Source organism: Symphodus melops (genome assembly GCF_947650265.1).
Source record: "Symphodus melops genome assembly, chromosome: 12".
Lineage (NCBI taxonomy): Eukaryota > Metazoa > Chordata > Actinopteri > Labriformes > Labridae > Symphodus > Symphodus melops.
Genome location: NC_136702.1, coordinates 11,232,561 through 11,256,756, shown reverse-complemented (window position 1 = coordinate 11,256,756; position 24,196 = coordinate 11,232,561). Strand labels below are relative to the sequence as shown.

At 38.4% G+C, this 24,196-nt stretch overlaps 1 protein-coding gene and 1 long non-coding RNA gene across 2 annotated transcripts in view; one reads left to right on the top strand and one right to left on the bottom strand.

Annotated features, from left to right (window-relative positions):
- The window catches only part of LOC306832362, a 96,835-nt gene that overhangs the window by 13,594 nt on the left and 59,045 nt on the right, over positions 1-24,196 (top strand). The gene's annotated exons all lie outside the window — the stretch shown is intronic.
- The window catches only part of slc38a11 (solute carrier family 38 member 11), a 127,386-nt gene continuing 121,630 nt past the window's right edge, over positions 18,441-24,196 (bottom strand). The window contains exon 13 of the transcript XR_013780212.1: positions 18,441-18,453. The gene's annotated coding sequence lies outside the window, so the exon portion shown is untranslated. The remainder of the gene's footprint in view (positions 18,454-24,196) is intronic.

Sequence of the window (24,196 nt, the reverse complement as noted above, 5' to 3'; positions counted from 1 at the left end):
CATCTCTCTCTCTCTCTCTTTCGCTGCTGCTTCTCTCTCTCTGTGGCTCAAGATGAATCTGCCAGCATGTGCCCGTGCTCTTCATCACTGTCAGGTGCCCCGTGGTGGTCCTCCTCCTCTTTCTCAAACTGGGCACCAACCGCTGGCTGGAATTATTCCTCACCTCCAAAAACTCTCCCCACTGTTTTCTAAATAAATGTGTCTGTAGTAACCGCGGAGTGTTGCTCATCCATCTTCGCCACGCTGCTGTGCGGAGTGTGCACTGTTTGCTGAACTAGAGAGCCTAATAAGCCACACAGTAAGTGTAAAGACACACAGAGGATAATGTAGCGTAATGTATTAGATTCAATGACAGCTGACTCGTGCCCTAATTTTTTAAGAAAACATCTTTCTTTCTGAGTACCTGTGACAGTTATTTAGTGATTCAACTTTTAATAATTGCTTTTGAAAACTCAAAGTGTAATCTAGATGTACTTTTAGAATTGAAGACTTTTTTCGGCTTATAGTTAGCAATCACAATCTGTACTGTGCAGTAAATGAGGGGTCTTTTAGAGGCTGAGTGCTGCCCCTTCTAAACATCGAGAGAAGAAAGTCTCCTTAAACATAAATAAAAAAGGAAATGCATAACAGCACTGTCTGTCAGCATTCATTAAAATTAGGTTACAAGTCATACTGGTTGATTTCTGTGTGAATATACTTCCTGGTTGAGGGGCACAGGCCAAATAGAGGTGTATGTATCCTTCAACTTTTTCCAAGCAGGTGACCTGAGGCTTCTCTCGTATTGGTTAGACTTCAATTTCTCAAAGAGTCCCCCTGACACTTTTGCTTTCATTGGCAGCGGATTGGTATTCTTGTTTTTTCCTCAAATGTGATGTGAAACGGACACTGTCTGTCATGTTTACCTTTTTCTAATCAATATAAATAATAAAAACTCAATTAACACTGCCATCACTAAGACTACAGATATCAATGCTCCAACCGTTTCGCTAACTAAATGAGCAATCACACAAATGTAGCTTTAAAGACTGTAGAGATGCCGAGAAACTGTTTTACTTTATTGAAAAAATAATGTTTCTTAGGTTAAAATTATCACAATGTTAATTCGGTTAAAGGCAATTATCGTAACCCATTAGCATTAAGCTAACAGTGTGAACAAAGATGCACTTTCGGTCCATCTGAGAATTTACCCCTCCCCCCAAAGAATATTGCACATATAAATGGACTGGCACAGGAATGAGTCCTCAAACCCAGAAGTGAGTTAGCATTTTAGCGCCATGGGTTCCTAACTCTAAAATGGGGATTTTGAATGGGTTCATGGTTAAAAGCCTCAAATAAGGTCTGTGGTAAACACAAGCTTAAGAGAACGTTTTGCTTAATGAGATAAACTATGTTATCTAAGACCCCACTTGTGAATTTTTAAGTTTTTACACATACTTTAAACGGCGGTTGCAAACGAGTAGCTAACTGAAAGTACACTGGTGTCGCAGACAATAAACGTCTTCACGCTTGAGCATAATGTTAGCTTTTTACTTCTCTCAACTGCATTAACGCTTCAAACTTCATATAAATGGTTTTCATCTGTAAATATTATCCAACTGAACAAATCCGCTACGCATCAGACTTGTGTGCTTGACACAGAGCTTATTTTCTGCAATGTTTCAAAACCCAATGCATAATCCCATAGGCGAATTCTCGTAGGAACCACCGGCGTAGTTACTTCCAGGATGGCCTACAAAAATACATCATCACTATTCCAGTCTATAAAGTTGCCACTAATGTGAATGCTTCTACTGAAAGATCTACACTTGACACTAGAATAACTGGCAATGTTAAATATATAATAAGGGCACAAAAGCTAGGTGCAGCAGCTTTTATAGGTGAAGGTTCCTGTATTGTGAGTGAATGTCAGTATTTGTCTGCTTATAGGTGGGATGTTGAGTTTTTAATGAAAGCACACTGAAGATACACAACACTGTGCTCTGTACATAATGCCTCAGTCCTCCTACACATGCTGTATCATTCTGCTGCTGTTGAACAAGATGTACAGCAATCTCCTTCCTCTGTTATCAGCAGACTAAAGAGGATGCATTAATTTGTTTTCCTTTGAGGTAATTAAGCTCCTCTACATGAGCGATGTTGTCCTTATTGTTCCCTGCTTCATGCAGTGTGGTTTTCTTTCAATCCTTTTGTTACGTTTAAATGCGTCTATTGAATACATTCCTTTAAATGCCTAAATCCAAAGTTAAATTATTTTCTTTCCCATTCTTAGATGAAATTTCTTCAGGAGCACAGAGGTTGGAAGTCACTTAAATAAGAAAAAGCACCTGCAATACAAGTTGATTAGCAGTTAAATCAAATGACCTGCAATAGCAGCCCTCTGGTTGATCTCCTGCGGAACGAACCAGCCAGGATTGTCTCCCTTTTCAGATGGAATTCAGTCCTTAACACAAATATGCACTTATTAAGTTCCCCAAGTTCAGTTTGAAATGGTTTTTGTAATTAACAAGTAAGCCAAGCTTTAAAATGTCACATTTATTGTATTTTCATATCTCTGAAATTCAGTGCTGAAACAGAATGATGTGTGTTTTATAGCAGTTATGATAAGAGGCTTACACAGTCAAAATCTCAATATAGATCATTCGACAAACGTCTTTGGTGGCCGCTTGTTAAATTGGTTTCACCCGCATATTTGGGCCTTATTTAAAAGATATCTCTGAATAATGGTAAGCAGTTTAGCTCCTCTGAAAAGAGGTGGCCGATGCAAATTAACTCCATTTCACTCTGTTTTGTTTAATCTATAACATTGTAGGTTTTCTGCCGTCTTTTTCTCCCAGAGTTTATAGCTTCTATATTCCAGCGTAGATTAATACAGTTTAGGCATACCTATCTGGAATTTAAGTCAGTCTAATACTCCTCATTGCATATCAAGGACACAAGAACACATTATCTGATCATTTTTTGCATTCATTACATTAATGAATCGAATATGAATAAGTGGTCCTCTTCAGAAAAAGATGATTACCATAAACATTAATATTAATGTCATTATGTGGCAATGCTGAGTTTAAATATCTAATGACCAATGACTGCAAGTGTTTGCGAAAAGAAAAGGGAACCACTTGAAAATGAAAATATTCTTTGCAGTTCTTAGTTTAAATGTAATACATGAAACAATAGTTAACACGTATAAAAACTGTCATTGCTTTTCAGGCAGGTCTGGTCTAAAAACATTTCTGTTATAGGAAACATCTGTTTGGATGGTTATGTACAGCTGCTACAAATCACTGGATTAAAGGCAGATGCTTTTTACTCTGTACATAAAAATATTGATTTATTTATTTTTTTCTCACATGGAACTACTTTTTAGAAAAGAAATCTGCACGCCATGATCAAACTTCATATTTCAATTGAAAAGGAACTTCTACAGCTTTTCACAACGCATCATGCCACATATCTCAACAATGTGCCCTAAATATTCTGAAAAGCTGTTGCATGGTCACTTTTTTGGTACCAAATGAATCAACAAGCTGGTTGTACTTTACCCCCACTGATATGTTGGCTGTCAGCAGAGCTCCCATCAAAAGCAGCAGTACCATCCAGCGCCTAGAGCGCCAGGCTCTGTCCTCTTTTTCAGCCAGACCGGTCTCTGGCAGCTGCACGCATGCACACTGGCCGAGGTCAAAGCTGTCACTTCAGAGGGCACTGTCAAATCTCAGCCAGCGCTGGATGATGTGGGAGTGCTCCCTACAATCACCCAGATGTTTCCAATCAGCTGGGCTTCTCCTCTCCTCCTCAAACACTTTCAGCACTGTCTGAATCTGGAGAAACACCATAAAACACTGGGAACATTTGATGAAAGTGTATGAGAAAATCAGATTTGCTGAAACCTCTGTTGACATTTTTTAATGATAATTTACATTTCCCCACACCATTTCTTCACCTGACCTCCTTAACATACAGTATGATCATTCCTTTTGGTAGAGAAATAAATGCATAGCCTATAAGATATATATATTGATGTGACTGTGGTGTGTTTTTGTCTCTGTTTATCATTTTGCATTGAAACGATATTTATTATCTGTACATGCTACTGTTGTTGTGATAGTAGCTTTACCTCTTGTCCTTTTTCACAAGCAGAACAGTATGTGCTTATTGAATCCCATATACATTTATATATGTAATGTATGTTATGTATGTGTATATATAAATATATATATGTGTGTGGTTGGAATGAATACTCACGAGTTTGGAGATGTTTGCAAGATTAAAATCTAACATCATCATTATTACTTATGTTTTCAAACTACATGCGAATGGTGCAACAGGGTTGCTTTACTTAAGGTGTCATGTGTCTCCTTCATTTATTCCAAAATTAAGAGCGACGGTACTTTGTGCATTACCTGGGGCACTGAATGCAAAAAACAGATGAACTTCCATTTAAGAGCAAATGACATGTGTAATGCTGTGAGATTGTAAAATGGCAAACGTGATGATGATCCATGAAGTTAAGTGGCAAGTATTGTAGTGTCATCCATTTGTTACAAACCCTTTGTAAAAGCAGTTTGATGTTTTTTTGGACCAAATCTATCAACAAGCTCGTGGTAACTGACTCACTGAAATGTTGCTTGTCAACAGAGCTCTGACCAGAAGCTTTGGTACCATCTGTTGTCCAAAGTCACTGTCCTGTCCTCATGTGGCCGGTGCATATTCCAAAGTAAATGTCCCACAGGTGTTTGCAAGTAGGAATGGACGAACGGTGGTCTTTTGGGTGTTTTCTTGGGTAATTGGCATATAAAGAAAGCCTTATGGCTGTATTCTCAAAGGTGATGAGGAAGTACAGGGTGCAAACTTAATGCAGGAGGTGTGAGTAGGGGGGTTCAATGCAGGCTGCTCGCTGACTTTTTGCCCCTGGCAGTCTAAAAGGTTAATACGTCTATGCTGCAGAAATTGTACCAAATATAGGCAACTATTCCTCTTAACTTTAATAAACAGTGGCTCTTAAACATAGGATTAGCCTTAATAAGGTCCCATTTCTTTAATCAATTGTAGAAACAACAGCTTAAAGCCCATGCATTGAGTGTGACGGAAGGCTTTATTTAAATTCTGGAAACTTGCACCTCATCTTTGACTTCACAACGGCACATCAACAGTGAGACATGTTGTACCTCCACCATCTAATGCAAATGAGCACAATTTGGAGTGTTGCATTCAGCAGGAGACCATTGCTGAACGGTCAGACAGCTAGTCACAGATATTAAAATAAATTATGTCTAATTTAAATTTTAGTCACGCTACATTAACTAATAGAAAGTTATTAACATTTCAAAAGACAGAAAAAAAGCTTTTGCCTGCAAAATTAACAGTGGCTGGGCTGACCTGTAAGCCATGCAGTCTGATCACTGTAATGACAGCGTAATGGCATATTTACATTAAAATCTGGGCAGCTAATAAGGGATTCCAAATGGGAGACTCAGTCAAGGATTATTTAGTCTGGCCTGCTGGCCTCTTGCTGAATGTTTCTTTCTTAACTTCAATACAAAGCAGAAAGTTCTCATTTCATGACTATTTATGTGGCTGCTCTCTGCGGCTTGCTTTCGCTCTCACCACCCTAATGTTCTCTTTAGTTCCAACCTTTTATCTTTCATCTCCTCTCGCTTTTCCCTCCTTGGTCTTTAAAGGCAATTATCATTTCACTTCACAAATGTCAGTATCCTGCACTTCACTTGTATCTCAAACAGCGATGTTGGGATGAATGGAATTCTTCACCGACAGAGATGAGTGCCCTTCCCCCCACCACCCGCCCCCAAAACCTTCTGATATCTCTGCCTTTAAACAAGAGAAGAATTTCTTTGCATTTTAAATATTCCTAATTCATTTCCTCCTACTTTGATATTCTCAGAGAAACAGCTGTGTTATTCCGAGATAGAGGATGTGAGCATTGAAGGGATAGGTTCACACTACTGTAGAGGTTTTAGGTTTCAGGTTTAATTGGTGTGAAGGCAGTGATGGAAAAAAAAGATTATTTGGTCTTTGAATGAGCCCAACTGTGTTTGAGTGCAGAGTATAAAATGGACTTACAAAAGCACCAAGAAAGAAACCTTTCTTAAAGTGTGTTTTTTGTGTATTTTTATGGCTAACTGTTTCACAAATATGTCAGTAAATTGTCAAAAGACATGTTCACAAGAAGTTTTTCTTGTCTTTGATATTTAATACAGAGCCTAAAAATGGAGAGAGGTAGTAAATGCAAAGTATATTCCTTTGATAAATTGAACTCCACTATTAAAATAGTTGATTAATAATGTCCCACCAATCAGCCAATTAATTGATTGATAGATAAAGTCCTCACAACAAAGTCCCTAATAAACAAATCAATAATTCCTTAAAGGAAGGCAAGTTAAGTAAACACTGTAATGAATAGAAACATGTTCAAGGCTATTTATTTGTATTTAATGTGAGCCACATGAAACACACCATTGACATTTTAAGAAAGTAGCATTTGTTTTGTCCAGATTAAAAGCATTTATGAGCAGTTTATTAATCCATAAATGCATGGTTCAGAACACATCACTACACTAGCTTGTGTGCTGCACGCTAACTCCAAAACACAGCAACTAAATATTTTCTTAGTTTTGATGATGACATTTTTTTCTCTTTGTTTGACGTCCTCCCCGGCTTCCATTGTCTTTGCTCTCTATAAGTTCAGTTTTTGAACAGATACAAAAGTTTTGATTTAGTGTTTTCATTTTTTGGTCATTAATTCACTTCATTCTTTTTTTATTTTAATTTTTTACATATATTGAGTTATATATATGGATACATATATCCTGGGTTCATGGTGCACCTGTTCTATCAACTGAGCTAAAATAGCATCCCAATTTATATTAAGTTTTCAACCTTTATGTGAATATCACAGTTATTCTAATTTATATCATTTCAGCCAGTTGTACGAGTACTAGAGTACTAGTACTAGTACTGTAATGTGATAGTTGTAGTACTATCACATTACAGCGTATAACCCAACACATCAGCTTTTATTTTTTCTTTTGTCTATTGCATATCAATGCTTAAGTTAACAGGAAGTATGAAATCTCTAAAGGTGCTTTGACTCTTCCTGTCCTCACTGTACTTTTTGATGAATTTCTGTTTTGGGGGAAAAAACAATTCCATTATTGCCACATTCACTCTGCTTGACTGCTGGCTGTGAATCCTGCAGTCTGACATCCTGCAGGTACAAGGAGTTAATGCGTATTTAAAAATGCAAAACTGACATCTAATGTTTAGCATAGTTTCCTAGACCTGGGCTGGACCTGACCATCTGCTCCCCTGGTCAGATGGAGCTCTGCTTTTTGGCAGCACTCAGAGCCGTTCCATTGGCCTCCATCTCAAAGGACACCCAGTATTATCAGATTTCTCTCAGCTAGAAAAACGGATACTGTGGCGCTATAAGAATAACAATATGCTTAGAAAGGAAGGGGGTGGAGAGGGGGCAGAGGATAAAATGAGTGGAAAAGAGAGAGTGGTAGAACAATAACAACAAGTTGTCTCGCTAGCAGCCAGATACTGTCACATTACAGATGGAATCACTTCAGAAAAGGGGAGAATTAATATCCTAATGAAGCTTGGAGTGGCCATTAGGTGTGTGTAATGTGGCTCCAGGGGGCTGGGATAGATGTCCAGCAGCTTTAGGCCCTTATTTGCGCACAGTCACCTCAGCGGTTTCTTTTATTAGGGCAACATTAGAGGAAAAGGGAAGATGCCACAGAAAAATAGCGTTTTTATTACTCTGGTTCCCAGGGAGCCTTGCTCTACCTGTCACAGGAACACAAAGCATGCTGCTTTAGTCCATTTTACAGCTAAATATCTCTGTTACAAATGTCTCTGTCTGTGGAACAACATTTGGGCTATTATCACCACAGTGTTGCAGTGTATTCTGCGGGTGAGTTATTTGGTGTAATGTTTCAAACTGTGTGAAAGGATTCCTGTGGCAGCGAATACAGATCTCATTCACATTTTTATTCACATTAAAATACTCAATTCCCTTTTTTCCACCCCACATCTCTTGCTTGCTCTTTCTCTCTATTCTTTTGACAGCACTATTGCTCGCCTCTGCTTTTTATCTGCTCACATTTTCGGGGGAATGAATTGCTCTCCACTGTCACCGGGCTCTGGCCAAGAATTCATTTTTAGCGGGTCAAATGTTTCAGAATGTCATCTTTGGCAGGAACAAAACCGGCACGATGAATACAAGGAAAGACGCGGCCTGTTGAGTTTATTTATTTCTTTTTTTGTTTGGATCGCTGCATACACTTAAAGCGTGGTAACTGTGCAGCACACAAAGCCCGGGCACATGGTGTCTATGAAGAGATCAATATTGAATTAAAACACTCCCCATTCATGAATAAAATGAAAAATGGTGCAGGGGGCTTTTGGAGCTGCAGGACTCTACAGTCAGCTAATGAAGGTTATGTTGCATGGCAGAATTCAGTAATTGTACTGAGCAAGTGAGGTATTAGACAGGATGTAGCTAATGGAAAACAATCACATTTAACATGGCTCCTTGGTTCGAGCTGTTCAATAAGTGAGCAGCAGGCTGGCTCACAGCAAACAGGAGGCAGGGATTGGGGGGGGGGGGGGGGGTGGGGGTTTAATGTGATCGGACTATAACAGACAATCTATTTACAGTGTGCTCTGGGGAGCTAATAAACAAATGTTGAGTAATTTCAGCCAGCAGTAATTACCCTTGCAGCTGACAAGGAGAGTGTGATACTCTCTCCTTCACCTCCGGCTCGGTCCAGGAGGTGCCGGGCTCTTCAGAGCGTGCTCCTCCTCTGCTCATATAGATGTGGCTGCCGGCCAGCAGTCAACCGCTCAGGATCATTTACAGTACGCTGCTTCTCTCTGTGCACCGGGGTGTCAGATTCTGCCCATTGTTCTGTTTTGCCAGGCACAAATGAGTCTGATGGAGCCCGAGCATAACCATTTTCTTGCGAATACAAAACTTGCAAAGAATACTATATCAATGTGTTAAAATAGTTCTAATATAATCCAATTATAGGGAATCTCAAGCAGCAGGTTGCCAGCTTGAGTGCTAATTAACATCTGTATATGTTTCCTCACTTCCTGTATCCACATGCCTCTGCACTCTAACCCCATTTCTACATCAGTGGAGGAAGAGAACAAATGTGAAGTTGGGGAAGCAAACAATTACTTTGCAGGTTATATTTGCAAGAGAGCATCTTTATCCAGTGAGCTCAGGCCTGATCCTTCACTAAATGCTGAAATAGATTTTTATGCAAATATGTCTCCATCGATCGCTGCAGCTTTCTTTGATGGAGCAGGATGGAGTAAACCGCATGTAATTAGATGGAGATGATCATTAGAGAATAATCGTTACAGGAAGATGTTTACATTAGCGCAGAAAAGACAACCATCTCAACAGTAACTACACATTTGCAGATAGATTTATGCTAGTCTTAATACTCTGACACATAAAGTGAATGATGATTTTGCTGTTAAATGTGCTTGCAGCATTATTTTTTGCATAAGCATTAGCTTCCTCTCTCTCTCTGACCATCCTAGCACAAACAATGCCACATATCAGATCCCTGCCTCCTCTCCAGAATAACAAGGAGGGAGGCAGAGCAGTGACGTGCGGGGTCCAGTCTGAGGGGGGCTGACAGACGGATAGTGAGCCAGCCTGTCCCTTATCCTCAGACAGGCAGATGTCCCCCCCCTCTTTCCCTGCGTGGCCGGCTGCTGACCAGGGGAGAGCCAGGCGGCTGCTGAAAATGAAGAAACTTGAGAGCTCCTCGGGGGGCGAGCTGGTCATTTGATGTCCAGCACAAGGGCAGGGTGTGATGCTGAATGAGCTGAGGGAGAGAGGCAGCCTCTGCAGTCTGTTACAAAGACCCCGGGCCTACATGACGGGGAGGGAAGGAGGGAAAAATACTGAGCACAGACAGACCATTACTGTATTTCATCTCTTTTGTCAGAGGGAAAATGGTGGGGAAGCACATGTAGGAATTTGGTGTGGGGCAATAAGGATATTTAGTTTTTCTTCAAGCAGAAGACCCATCTATAATGTTGCTGTATATTAAAATGATCATTACAATATTACATAGATGTTTTTTTTCCTTAGGAGATGTATCTTTTCCTCAGCTTTCTCTCCTTAATACTAGAGAATGTTGGAGTGATAGCGACACCTTCTACAACTGAAGTCTCATTGAAATCTGTGAAGTGCAGTCACAATGGAGCCATGGCATCTTTCTTACCTGGCCTGGGTTCAGTCTTACAGGCAGTGGAGAGCCCTTTGAAGGCTACAGAGAGGCTGAGATGAGAGGGAGCCCCTGCCTGCAGAGGGATCAACTAATGTCGGAGTGCCAGCACCACAGTGTTGTAATTAATCGCCAGTGATGGCCGCCTCGGTCCTGCAACTTCTTCTCCCTCACGACAAAACCTGCGGTCAGGAGATGTTAGGCTACATTAACTGCTTGTAGCATTTTTTTCATTTTGGGAGTTGTGTGTGTGTGTGTGTGTGTGTGTGTGTGTGTGTGTGTGTGTGTGTGTGTGTGTGTGTGTGTGTGTGTGTGTGGGTGTGTGTGTGTGTGTGTGTGGGTGTGTGTGTGTGTGTGTGTGTGTGGGTGTGGGTGTGTGTGTGTGTTAGGGGGGGGGGCTCAGGTGAAGAGGAGCGATGGTGCATAAGTCTTGGCTGTGTACCTTTCATCTTGGAGGAGATTTGGAGAGGTTTCAGACCACAGAGACTTCTTAATTCTCACTAATTCATTTGTGTTCCAGATTCAGTGGGCCCGGGATAACCTGAGAATGATAATGAACTCGCAAGGGGGAGTTGCATGGTCCCTTGCCTTTGAATGTGCTCAGAATAGACTCCGATAATCTTTCCTTGTGAATCTGTCTGCAGGAGAAGAATCCTATTAGGGGTGATGGCTTGTCATGAGATGTCAACTAAGATAGGGAGATGAAACTTGTAGTTACACACACACACACACACACACACACACACACACACACACACGCTGCCATCTAAAGGCCTAACCCTAACACAAACTGCTGTATGGATGTTTCCCTGAATAAATGAATAGGTTCAAGTTCTTTCGATTTCAAAATCATACTTTATAATGAATATTTATTCACTAGATGCATGAATCCTCAATCAATAATTTCTACCCACCAGCTTGTAAAAAAAAGTGGTTTTTTTTTCCTCCTTGGAAATTCATCCAAACAATATATTATCATTACAAATGAGGCAGCAGGTAATTTACATTTATGGATTTAAATGCCACTTTTTCAATACCAAACACGAGCTAGTATACCTGCTGTACATGTTTACATCTTAAAGACAAGAAATACTTCTTGTTGAAAACTTGTCCACATTAATTCTGCTTTTTGCTCGCATTCAGCGTGGAGATTTGTTTACAACTCCTTTAACGTTTGCACACAATATTCGAGCTGCTGCACTCTTGACATTCACAAGAAAACTGTATTTGATCATGACAAAAAAATTGCACTGAGAGAATTCTCCATGTGCCTCTGTATAGCAGGCTGACAGTGAATAGAGAGATTTTGCCGAGATTTATATGTCTGTGGAGTTCTGAGGGATAGATTGCAAACTGTGGTGAGAAAAAGGGAGCGAAAAGCTGCCTTACTTCAGGGCTGGTCTCATCTTTGGTCAAACAGAAGTGAGCTTAATTTGTGGGTCTGCCTGGGGAATTTCAAAGGAGAAAAGCTTTGAGTGACGCCAAGCTTGAGCTCCCTGATGTTAGTGAGATGAATGAAAGCAGGGTCTATAGGCTACGGGCCTTCTCACACTCCCACATTAACACAGCTCTTTCAAGTTCTCATCAGGATAATTGTATAGGATGCAGAAAGATGGGAGACAGTGTTTTAGAGGAGCCTGGTAGCACAATTCTCATTAAGATATGTTCATTATTGTGATAACATATACACTTTTGATAGTGTAATGAAGTAAAAACACGTACTATGTGAATCCAGATAATTATTTATGGAGGAATAAAAGAAAATTTGTTCAAAATGTTCCACATTAAATATAAGTAAAAATTTATTAAACTTATTGTTTTAAAGAAGCTTATAATAAATATGATGAATGGTTTGGGTTATGTAAATGTATGTATTATACAAAGTAGAAAATATGAGTCAGCTTTTTTCAGTAGCTCTTCATATCGCAACACTGTAACAAAATGATAAAAGTGAGGTAATAATGAGGTAATACACATGTAATAATCCTTAATAGCATGTCAGCACCAAAGTAATAACTAGGTAATGACTCTTCCCCCCCCCCATGGCAAACCCCTCCCCCTCCTTAAAGGTCAAGTTAATTTAATTTTCTAAACAGCACCAGATCACAACAGAAGTCATTAAAGGATTCCTTTCATAGAACAGTTCTATACTTTGTCTTTGCCTTAAACAAACCTAAATAGCCCTGATGTTATTTTTCTTATTTACACGACCACGTCATTTCTGTCTCTACAGGGTTCTGTTTACAATTCTCCTCTGCTCTCTGTATTGCACAGGATGGAGTTTTACTTCGATGCACACATACATGCACACACAGAAATGTGCACACACACATTATTACCGCGCTGTAATATACAGCACTTCCACCTTCTATGAGGAAAAAGCTGTATTTCACTTTATGTTTGGTTGTTCCAGAAACATTTAGATCTGTAATCTTAAACTAAATTATAGAGTATTGTATTAATAAACGAATCAATATCTCATCTCATCTACATAATTCTAATGAATGCTAGACGGCCAGTCAGTGTTGCCTGAAAACTAATATTCTGTAGTAGCCCCATTTAAAAAATATAAAAAAATATCTTCATGTATTAAGCCATAATATCTAGTGGACAATATACTTTAATAGACACTTACTTCTTTGCAGGTTCCTATTGCTAGAAATACAAGACTTTATTGTCTGCCGTTTGGTCCATTCTCAACAGAAGACTTACTATGCAATTGTTTGGAACTGGCTGGCCTTGATAGAATGACCTAACATTTTGACAGGGAAAAAAATATAAAGCTGCTCTTTATTCTGCAGACAATTAAGCGGGAGCAGGCATGGGAATGGCTTTAATCAATAGAAATGTGGTTGTACTGCATGATTTATTCCGGGCTTGTGCTTTATGTACAAAGAAAGTTGGACATTGAAAAGGGTGCAGGCAATAATGAGACTCCCACTCCCCGAGAGCTAGTGTTGCTTTTGAGTATTTACAAGTGCTATCTGATGGGCCTCAGAGGCTTCCCGACGAGACACATGATTAGGTACGGCAAACGAGCCTCATCAGCGCCTCAAATTGATGACTCAATGTAGGATGACAGACAACTCTATTTGTATCAAGATAAGGCGCTGAGAGCTGTGTATCAATCAAAACTGAGTTATTATTGAGTATAGAGAAAGGCATTTGTAATATCATTAAATCCAAATATGCCTCTCTTCACATCTGGCAGGCAGCCATGCGTATGAAAGGGGGGGTGGGGAGAGCAAAGCAAGAAAAAAAAAAACACCGGGGGCAATCATTCCTGGCAGTGTGCTGGCAGCTGCACTGTTTTTTTGGAATTTCAATATGTTTCTCTGTACCTCAAGCTTGTGTGCAATAACTACTTACAGATTGCTTATGTCATCAAATTTTGACAAACTTCTCAATCCGTCGTGACCTTCATCTTTAGCCATCTGCTTATACTTCTCTCTCTTTCTTATCTCCCCTTCAGTCTATGTTTTTCCACCTCACTTGGATACTTACAATACTTGTAGACACATTTACAAATTATTTTATACCTCACAGATTTTATAGATTTTTTTTGTGGGCAGCAATAACAATCTTCAAATAAATCATTTTGAGTGAAGTTTAAACAATGTCTAATTCCCAAAAAGTCCCATATGCAATGAAGAAGATGTAGGTTTTTGACAGGACAGTGGATAGCACAGGAAATCATGGTGACAGAGTGGGGTATGATATTCTGGAAAGGAGACACAGGTCAGACTTGAACCTGAGACGCTTGGAGGACCACCTTACATGGGGTGAGATCTAACCTCTCGACCAGCTGCATCTGAAGTAAAGATAAAATAATTCATTTTTGTGACCAATATAGCTTTTCTAAAAAAGATATAAGCATTCATATATAGGTTGTCAAAATAGAAAGATAGATAGATAGATACTTTATTGATCCCGAGGGAAATTCAGCAAACTGATTGACAGATGACAGATTTTTAAACTTTGGTATGACTTTAACAAAAAGCTAAAAATATCAAAACCAAGAGACCAAAAATCACTCATCCGATATTGGCTCATTTCTTGTTTCTCAGTATTAAAAATTGCAAACTCCTGCCTGAGGTCTAACTTACACAAAAACAATGGCAATGGTTGAAGATCTGTAATCTCTCTCGGAGGCACCTGACTCTGGACAGGAACTTCTCAAAGCGAGGATCGTCAGTGTAGCTGTACCGATACAGCAGCTCCAGTTTGCTGAAGTGCCTGCTGTAGAAATTGCCATTTTAATGTGGTATCTGTCGGAGTTTCTTGACTTTTGAAGCATGCCTTCAGTGGACACATAGAGAACTGCAGTTTTTTTCCATTTCCACATAAGCTTTATTTTTCAACAGCTGAGGTCACTGCTTGTTTTTAACATAAGCACAAGATAACTTCTAGATAATACAATAAAGTCAATATTGGTATTTTTTTATAAACCTCGATCCTTTGGCTGAATGTCCCCCATTCAACCACTCGGAGCAGACTTTTCTTGCTCTTTATAGTGCACTGTTCATCAGACAGCTAAATGACATGTCTAGAGTGGCAAGAAGTGACCTTTAACAGTTTTTTCCCATTTCTCTTAGCTCTGTTTTTGTCTAAGCCAACCCCTGAGGGGAATTAAAAGGACCATTAGCTAAACTCTCCAATTGATTTTCGTGGCCAATATTTCCACTATTTGAGTGCCAGAACTAACAAAAGAAAACAGGGAAGTTGTGGGCCAGAATAAAACAATGACAAAGAAGACGTGTAAGCGCTATAAACAGCTGTGTAAAACTATAAGTTCAGATGGTAACGATTAGTGTTTTTGTCACTTTGACAAACCTCTTCAAAAAAGGTCAACTTACAGCGTACCTTCCCTGGTAGATGCACTTTAATGGTGTCCATCAGACCAATCGCTTTTCATCTCCTGCCTTCCTTTTTAGCACCTGTTTCATGACAATAATGATGTGTATCTCTGTTAGTCTCAGTTGTGTTATTCATGTGTAAGGGAAAAAACCAATACAGGTCAAAAGCATAATAGAGAGCTCTCAAACAGTCTACTGACAACGTGGCATTAAGAAGTATCATGTTCCCTGAGCCAGTGATCAGAGTAAACAACAAGCTGTGTATAATGTAGTCGTCCACAGTTTGACATTTCCCTCTGATTTTCATATCTCTGCCTGAAATGACAGTCTATGTAACATGTGGAGGCCTTAAAAATGCCATGGCTGATATGAAATCAATTTGCATTTCCCCGGTGCCTGGATAACACGGCCCTGTCAGAGGACCCTGCAGATCTGCTGGAGATAATGACGTTATAGAGGGCGGCTCGCAGAGTGGAAAAGGATGAAATTGAAAGAGTGACGTTCTGTGTTTCCCATGATTGCCTTGCCTAGGGGACGTGTGGCTATCGGACATGCACTCCCCTGTCTTTGCTCCCCATTAGCTCCTCTTGTTCTCAGGCAGGGGTTAAGACAGACTAAAGAGATCCACCAGTGGCACCAGTCAAAGCCTCTGTGTGTCAGTGGTGATATTTTAACAGTTTATATATTTAGCTCAAGACATTTAAACAGTTACTAAGCCTTTTAGTGCCACTAAATGTGTAAAAACGCTGTGCATCACATACAGTCCAAAGGCTCCAAACATTACTTTTGAGGGCTCATGGTAATTAAGACCCAATTTTACTCTTTTCATCACTTTTTGTCTTGTGTCTTATTTTTGAACACATTCATTAATGAGTGATTTACAGCTCAAGAGACAGAAGTGATCAGACTTTTATTGTAAATAAACTGTACGTTTTGTTGAGATAAAACAAAGGCAAAAAGAAAGCCTCTATACCGGCTCTTTTTCGATTGACTTTATGCTGCAGCACCGGCCTCATGTTACAGAAATGCTAATCCCATCATTTCCGAAGTAGATCACACAGTGATAGTAACTACATGCTACTTTGGCCACCTGGGTAATCTATGAAATGGAATTATCTGAATGGTGCGGATCCCACACATGCACACACACACATGCACACACACACATGCGCACACACACATGCGCACACACACGGCGGAACATGCTACATGTGTAAAGTGGTATTACAGTGCAACAACCCAGTATTACTTCTAAACATGGGAAGTGGACGGTTGACTGGGCTGACCTGAGGACATTTAGATGTGATCACACCAGTGTAGGAGGCCAGCTTGTTATCCAGCTCTCTGTGTGTGTGTGTGTGTGTGTGTGTGTGTGTGTGTGTGTGTGTGTGTGACTAGAAACCACAGGAGATTCAAGCTGACTTTCCTTCCTCATTTGCTCATTTTAGGCTTTTAAAGAATTTACAGTGGTTCACACAAGAGAAAAAAGACCTTATGAGTATTTAAGGACATTTCTCAGAAGAATAGCAGGAGAAGTTTTGGGCCCATAAGTCAAATTACATGACGGTGGAAGTTCCAATACACCACATAAGCGGTTTATGTCAGTTTCTACAAAAAAACTGTTACCATCTCCACTTTGATAGAAATGGAATGGTGCCCACTGCACAAGTGTAAATGAATTGAGAATAATGAACATGTTAATGAATCAATAATAACCAGCAAACATTATATTACAAAAAATGTCTCTTATTTCTGGTGATATTTTCTTATTTTTGCTTTTTTTCTAGGGGTTCTTCTGCATTTACACAGTGTCGAGCACAAAGTCACAATACTTTATTCAATAAATATCCTTTATTGTATACATAAGAATAGATTCTGCACAAAGACGCTCAAAATTGTGCACTGTTTTGATCACAGCCACAGTTCTTTAAAGGCTCAGTCAATAAAAAAACAATCTAGATGGCTGTAAGCCTAAATTCTTAAATTGGTCACAATGATTTCAGAAAAAAACAGAAAACCTCACTTAGACGTTCACACACTAATTATATTCACAGGTCACAGCTTGACTTGCGAATATATTTTATCCTTGTTTCCATACATCTCATTATGGTTTCAAATCAAGATCAAATTGCTCTGAATGTCTGGGGATTAACAAGGTCCTATGATAAGTATCTAAGTGTATATGGTGGCTTTAAAGCTGTGGAGGAATTAGTGGAGTACAAAATGTGCTGTTTTCCAGGATAGTGCAATAAATAAACACTCTGCTAACACAAGTGGTCCTGTGGGTCTAACGTCCACCCAGTTGTGTGGACTGCAGATGTTGTGTGTATAATTTAAAAAAGTAAACTTATATCCTGGCTCTAATGGAGCTCATAAAGTCTGAAGAGGTGCATACATGTGTCTGCAACTCCAATGATATTTAAATGAATACAAAACATGGGTAATTCTTGGATTGGACTGGGATTTGGTCTAACTTGAGGAGGTTCCCGTACATGCTGTGAACATACCTTCATGCTCTGTAGCTATGTGCGTCAGTCACACTCACTCACTCACTCACACACACACACACACACACACACACACACACACACACGTAGGCAGGAATAATTCTTGTCTGTATGGTTTGTTAGCACTCAAGAGATAAAACTTTACATGTTGCTCCCAATTAGCACAGCAGTGACCGTGCACTGTCTCCCGTGCTTGGCTTCCTCTTCTTGAAGAGGGGCTATTTATGTGAAGACTCATGAGAGTGTGAGAGTTGAGGCGAGAGAGAGGAGATATGGACTGTGCAAGATAGTGTGTGTGTGTGTGTGTTACTAGAGAAAGAGGAGGAGAGGCAGTGAAAGACTGAGATAGAGGGGAAAAAGGGAGAATTGAAATGGCTTAAGCATCCATTTTGAGAAGAGAGACAGGTCCTATTAACATTTAACAGCATTTGTGCAACTTGCTTGCCGAGGTTATGATGCAAATGAGGAGGAATTAAAAGTGGCCATAGGTTTGTCATTGATGGATTGCAGTCTGGCAGTGCTCACACTTCCTAGTGTCCATCAGAGGCGATTACTGTGTAATTAAACCTTATTTCTGGACTCTCTAGTGCATAATTACTTTGTGAATGTAACCATCATCTAAAAAGCTACAAAAATGCTTTACCATTTAGTCCAGCAGTCAGCTCCACGGGCCTGTGTCAGATATAGCCATCAGACAGAGCAAAAAGAACTGTCACTTTTAATAAGAGGGAAAAAATTAAATGAAACAGTATGCTTATTACAGAAAAATTACGCTTTCAAGAGTCCTTTCTGTTATTTGCATAATTTATCCCCCACCTCTACCCCCCCCCCCACACACACACACACACACATATATATAGTATATACATATACACACACACACACACACACACACGCACACAGCACAAGCTTTAGGCAATTTCCCTCACATTTAAATAGATTGCACATTTAAGGCTACTTAAGGAAAAATTATCACTTTGCATATTTTAATTGTTATGAAGGAAGTGATTTGAGAGAGGTCTGTGGCTCATCCTCTTGAGCCGGCGCTCGCCGAGCTGTCTGATTCGGCTGCTTGGGCGCTGCAGCTCGGCAGATAACCTCTGGGTTCACGCACATCCACTCCAGTTTCATCAGAATGCAAATGAAGCACAGAACACTGGGACAAGTGGATCTTTGATATTTACAAAATAGCCACTAATAACTTGAGTGTAATTTGTTTGACTCAACTTTATTTTGCTCTTATCAGGCCTGATTTTTTTTTTCTCTCTCGCTCTTCCTTCCTCCTGGTCAAATGGCAGCTGTTTAAAAATTTAGTGGAAAGAAACAAAGGGCATGTTTACTGCTAGGATTTCAGAGACAGCGGGATGGAGGAAGTGTCTAGCTTTTTTCCTTATAGACATGTTTGTGCCACAGGAGGCCCTGTGACATGTTAAAGCAGAATATAAAGCGTGTACATGCAAATGACATTAGGTGTTTTCATCTGTGTGATCAACTACAAACCCCAGGCCCAGCTAAAGGGACAACCTTGAAAAGGCAGAATATTATGGAGACCCACTTTGAGGTATGACTGATAGAGAGATTCACTACAGGGCTGCTCTTTATAATAGAAATCATTATCTTTTGTGATCACATACAGTATGAACATAATTAGAAAATTGAGCTTGTTTTTCTGCAAACAAGGACCTTACAATTATGTAGAATTGCACAGAACAAAATGCAAATTCAACAATAAGTGTTGCATTAAAAGTACTTTTGAGACAGATTTGTAGAATACAGAATGTTTAAATATTTATCAAAAACAAAAATATTTTTCATCACTTTTGTTCAAATGTGAGTTTCTTCTTTTATTAAAAAACTCAATTACTCTTATTTGTTTGAAGTACATGATAATTGATCAGTGTTCTTCAGCCTGATAGCCGTGCTCAGTATGAGTCAGTATGAGTAGTGAACAGTTTCGTCCTCTATACTGATTTAACTGTCAGTGGTCTCACTCTGACAAGCCTCCGAGTGCTTGTGAAGGAGGGTCTTCAGATACTGACAGGCTATGATAATTAGAAGGTACCTTTTTTTTTTAAACACCCTTCATTGTAAAGTACTTGCTTTTTTACTCTGTGGCATGTTTAACACAAGTCTTTATTTTGAAAGGCTCAAAGGAAAGAGAGCAGAGAGTTTTATTGTTTATCATTTTTTGTTGCAAAGTTGTTTCCATAAATGATTGACATACATGACAAAAACCATAATTACTTTATCATATGGATCATTTGTCTTCTTCTATGCAGTCAGTTTTTTTTATCCCATGCTTGATAGAAATGTAAGATCTGATGATGAATTCCACCCACAGTAGGAATACCAACTCTGACACGCTATAGTGTCTCTTATTTCACATTAACTCCCCACACATGTGACGCCCACCACTAAATTATACCACAGACGAGTATGTTTCCGCTGTACTTTTTTATAAACCTAGTATGGATTGATAAAAGATCATAAGTCATGAGACTTATATTGTTGGAAGTGCATTAAAAGAAAAGCCTCTGCAAAATGCTGCAAAAAATTACTTTCCCGATATTTTTCTTCAAACTAAATATGGAAATAGCACAGGCCAAAATCAATCACAACATTGTAAATTTAATCAAGTAAAAGTACAAAATGCATCCAGTTTTCAGGAAAAAAAAGAAAACATCTTTATTCAATATTTTAATAACCTTTATGTACCTTGAAATCAAAATACATTTAAATTGACTGTACTGTATGGCAATACATACACACATATTAACATGTATGTGGCTGCAGTTTTTGTATGTATGCTGTATTAGCATTAGCAAATGTACAATAGGTACAGCTATGTGCAAGTTTATTCTCTGTACATGGGTATGAAAAGTAGAAAGTCAGATTTTTCATTTCTTAATGTTCTCCCGTCATACTTGCAAGTGCACATATAAACACATTAACATGCGCACTACAACAGTTAACAAAAGTTTAAAGCAATTTGTTACTTTTAAGGAAATGGAGATTTGCATTGGTGGCCTTTGTAGCAGACCAATGCAGCACACAACAACTGAATCAAAACATGACTTTGTAAATAAAATGTATGTCAGTATGTGCAGATTAACTTCTGATGTGCCCTCAAGGTTCCTTGTTTTTTTCTGTGATTTGTACATGACAGTGTAAAGACAGTCTTTTTGAGGTAAACTGCTCAGGTTCAAGGGCAAGCATATTCTTTTTTTTTTGTTTCTTTTTTTTTGACATTTTTCCACAAATGCATGACATTCAAAATGACAGGACATAAGTACTACATGTACAATATGTAGCAATGAGGTAGAAATGGTTATAAAGAATACCAGACAATAAATGTACATCAAAAACCGTAAGCTGTTCTTAACGAAAAAGTTTTTACAGAAACAGAAAAACAAACTAAGTTGGCATCACTGTGAGTCTCCATGTGCTTATCAGAGGTTCTGCTTAAGTATTTTGTGACTGTCTGCCCTTTCCCCCCCACATCACTGGGTTATGATAAATTATCATTGATTGATCAAATGTAAAATTGACACACTCTCATATTTAATGTAAGTTTCTAACATATAAAAACATTCTGTGAGCCTTTTTTTTCCTCTTGTTCAATTACAAAAGTAACTTCTTTCCCATGTGCCTTGTAAAACTGTCTTGTTAAACTGTGCTTTACTGCACTGTAAGCCAGATATATTTTTTTATTTGAAAAGCAAATAAATTGTCAGAACCTGTTGTCAGAGTGATTACAAGTACTACTTAATGTGAGTGGAACATTTCCCCTTTTTTAACAATTATCTCTCTGTAGGTTCAAGAACAGTCGACCTCTTAAATGTGTCCATTCTGCGTTAATGGCACTTGTGGCTTCTTTTCGCCTTCTTGTCAAAAATTCTTGCAATGAGCAAAATAAATGGTCAAAATTAGCAATCACAGACACAGGAGCTGTTAAAGTACATTATTTCAATATCACATTATATGTGAGTTTGTCTGACTATGTTTTTGGCATTTTATAGATGAACAGACAACTCATGATCTTCTTAGTCCTCCATTCAGAGGCTGGTGACTTGTTCATAAACTCATGAAGGATCAAACTGAAAATAAATACAGATTAAGAAAGTCATGTCATTTCAAAATGTGTTATAACTTAACAATGCCAAACGAGAGTGTTGTGAAATTGCTTATTTCGAATTGACACCGTTCTTACTGTTCAATTACATACACTGAAATCCACAATTTCTGCACAAAATTAAGCCTACTGAAAAGAAAGCTCCTCCACTTTGGCTTCAAGTAAAATTTCACCCAATTAACACCTCAAAGTGCAAAAATAGCTGACACAATATTTGAAGGGAGCTCTGGAGTTGTTGAATCTTTCTGCTCATTTCCAACACTTTTCCACTTAAAGCAGTAAAAACAGTCTGTTTAATTATACCCCAATAAATCACGTTTAACTACATGTGAGTCATGTTTGAACTTGGATTTAACTCTTGCTATTACTCTATTGTGTAAGAAAAGATTTAGTATTGGACCCATTAATTAAATTAAATGTGTACATTGAAAACACAAATATTTCTGCAAGTGGTAACCTGTAGCCTTGTAATCCAACAGGTGAAAAAGGTCACCCAGTATAGTTTTAATCAGAGGGACTTACTTCCATTAAATCTGAAATAAATCAACATTCTTTAAAAAAACAAAAAAACAATTTACATTTTCTATCAGTTACATGTAGATACATTTTTTTTTCGTAAATGTTTAAAATGTAACGTTAAATTATGATTCCTTGTTATTCCAAGTGAGTATGGTTGCTCAACTTTATGTCATTATTTTTACTTGATTTGTAACCAATCTTCTAACAGGAGTAAATACTTATAAATGATATAAGATAGTCAATGAAATTGAAACAAGAGGCAGCAACAATTTAAGAAAAAAAAATACAGTACAGAACTGATAAAACTTGTGCCATAGGCAACAAACACGAAGGAAACTCCTTTGAAAAACAAACACAAGGTCCTTATAGTGCCTCTGCAGTATTACACACCTACAGTACTTTCTACTTGAGTGGCATTTTTTTGTGCGAGTGCTTTGCTTTCCTTACTGCTCTGAGGACATAATACATTCAATAAGACTTTAACTTGCCAATTCTGCTGTCAGTCCAGTTTTTTGTTGCCAAAATGCTGAATGAGAATTTATTGATTAAGTAGTGAGCAAGTAGTGATTAATAAGCACTTAAAGACACAATTTAAACATTGAAATGACAATATGGGTATGCTAATAAAACTTTGAACAAGCCTTCAAGAAATGTTCCTAAAAAGGAATGCCACTAATATCATGAATGTTGCAGTTATAGCCTGAAACTCAAACACATCTGTCTATAGACTTTACATTTGAGTAATGTAATTGTTTTAATGGCAGGAAAACTTTACTTTGGATTGCTGCAAATACTACCGCATTTATATTTTTCAATTTGACATCACAGATTTAGGGGAAAAACAAGCATTGAAATCAATATGCACCGCTGACTGTAAGCTCATATAGACCAAATTGTCCTAAGGCAAAGGCATACGTGTCTCAAAACTGACATTCAGTGGTATTCCCCTTTAAGTGCATTATGTGGTGAGAAATCTTGGGAGTTATCACCACAATGTAAAGCTAATAGATTTTGCACATAACAAAACACTGTTTGGTGTTCCCTCCAAAGGTTTCATCTTCAAACGAGCAGAATAGGTGCTGACATTTTGCTGTCTTCTTGAATTTGTCTTTCGGAGATAAGTAACAAACTGAGGTAGAAAGGAACTGTGGCTATACATAATCCGTATGTTTCATTAATGATAAAGCAGCAGCAGGATGAAATTGAATAGCTTGGGGCAGTTGTCTTTCTCAACCCCGAGATGTTTGTCTGCACCTTTTTGAATTTTCTCAGCTTTGCATCACCACAATCTCAAGTAAAAAAACCAAACAAATTACTTTTTTGTCTTGTACATAATGTAGGATCATTCTTATACATTCATTGCAGAAACCTTCACATTTAATCTTGAGCTTTTTGAGGTATTGTATAGCCTTTTATGTTAGTTGATGGAATTTCAAATACAAGCCAAATGCTCGTGTAGTGTGTTTGACAGAAACTAATGAGGTACTATACAGTGTATATATATATATCAGTATCACTTTCCTGAGTTTTCAAATGGAGAACATCAACAGAAGTAATGGTTGGATTTACTTGAAACACTGTGATTTACTATTGTAATAATATTTTAACAGCAATAACAGAGTAATTTATTGTTTGAATTGAAGTCACATTGTAAAGTTATTTATACTTTTTTTTTTTAATTCATCCACACTGGAGAGGCTCTTACAGCAACCAAGTATGATGATGTTATTTTATTGAAGGATTAAGACATACATAAAACCTGTGTTTGTTAAAAAAGCCCAAATGTAAATAAGTCGATAAATGTCATTTTTTTCTGAAATTAACTACAACTGTTCACAGAGAGCACAAAACAGACACAGCTGTAGAACATTGTTCTAATGGAAAAGAGAAAGCACATTTTTTGTCTCA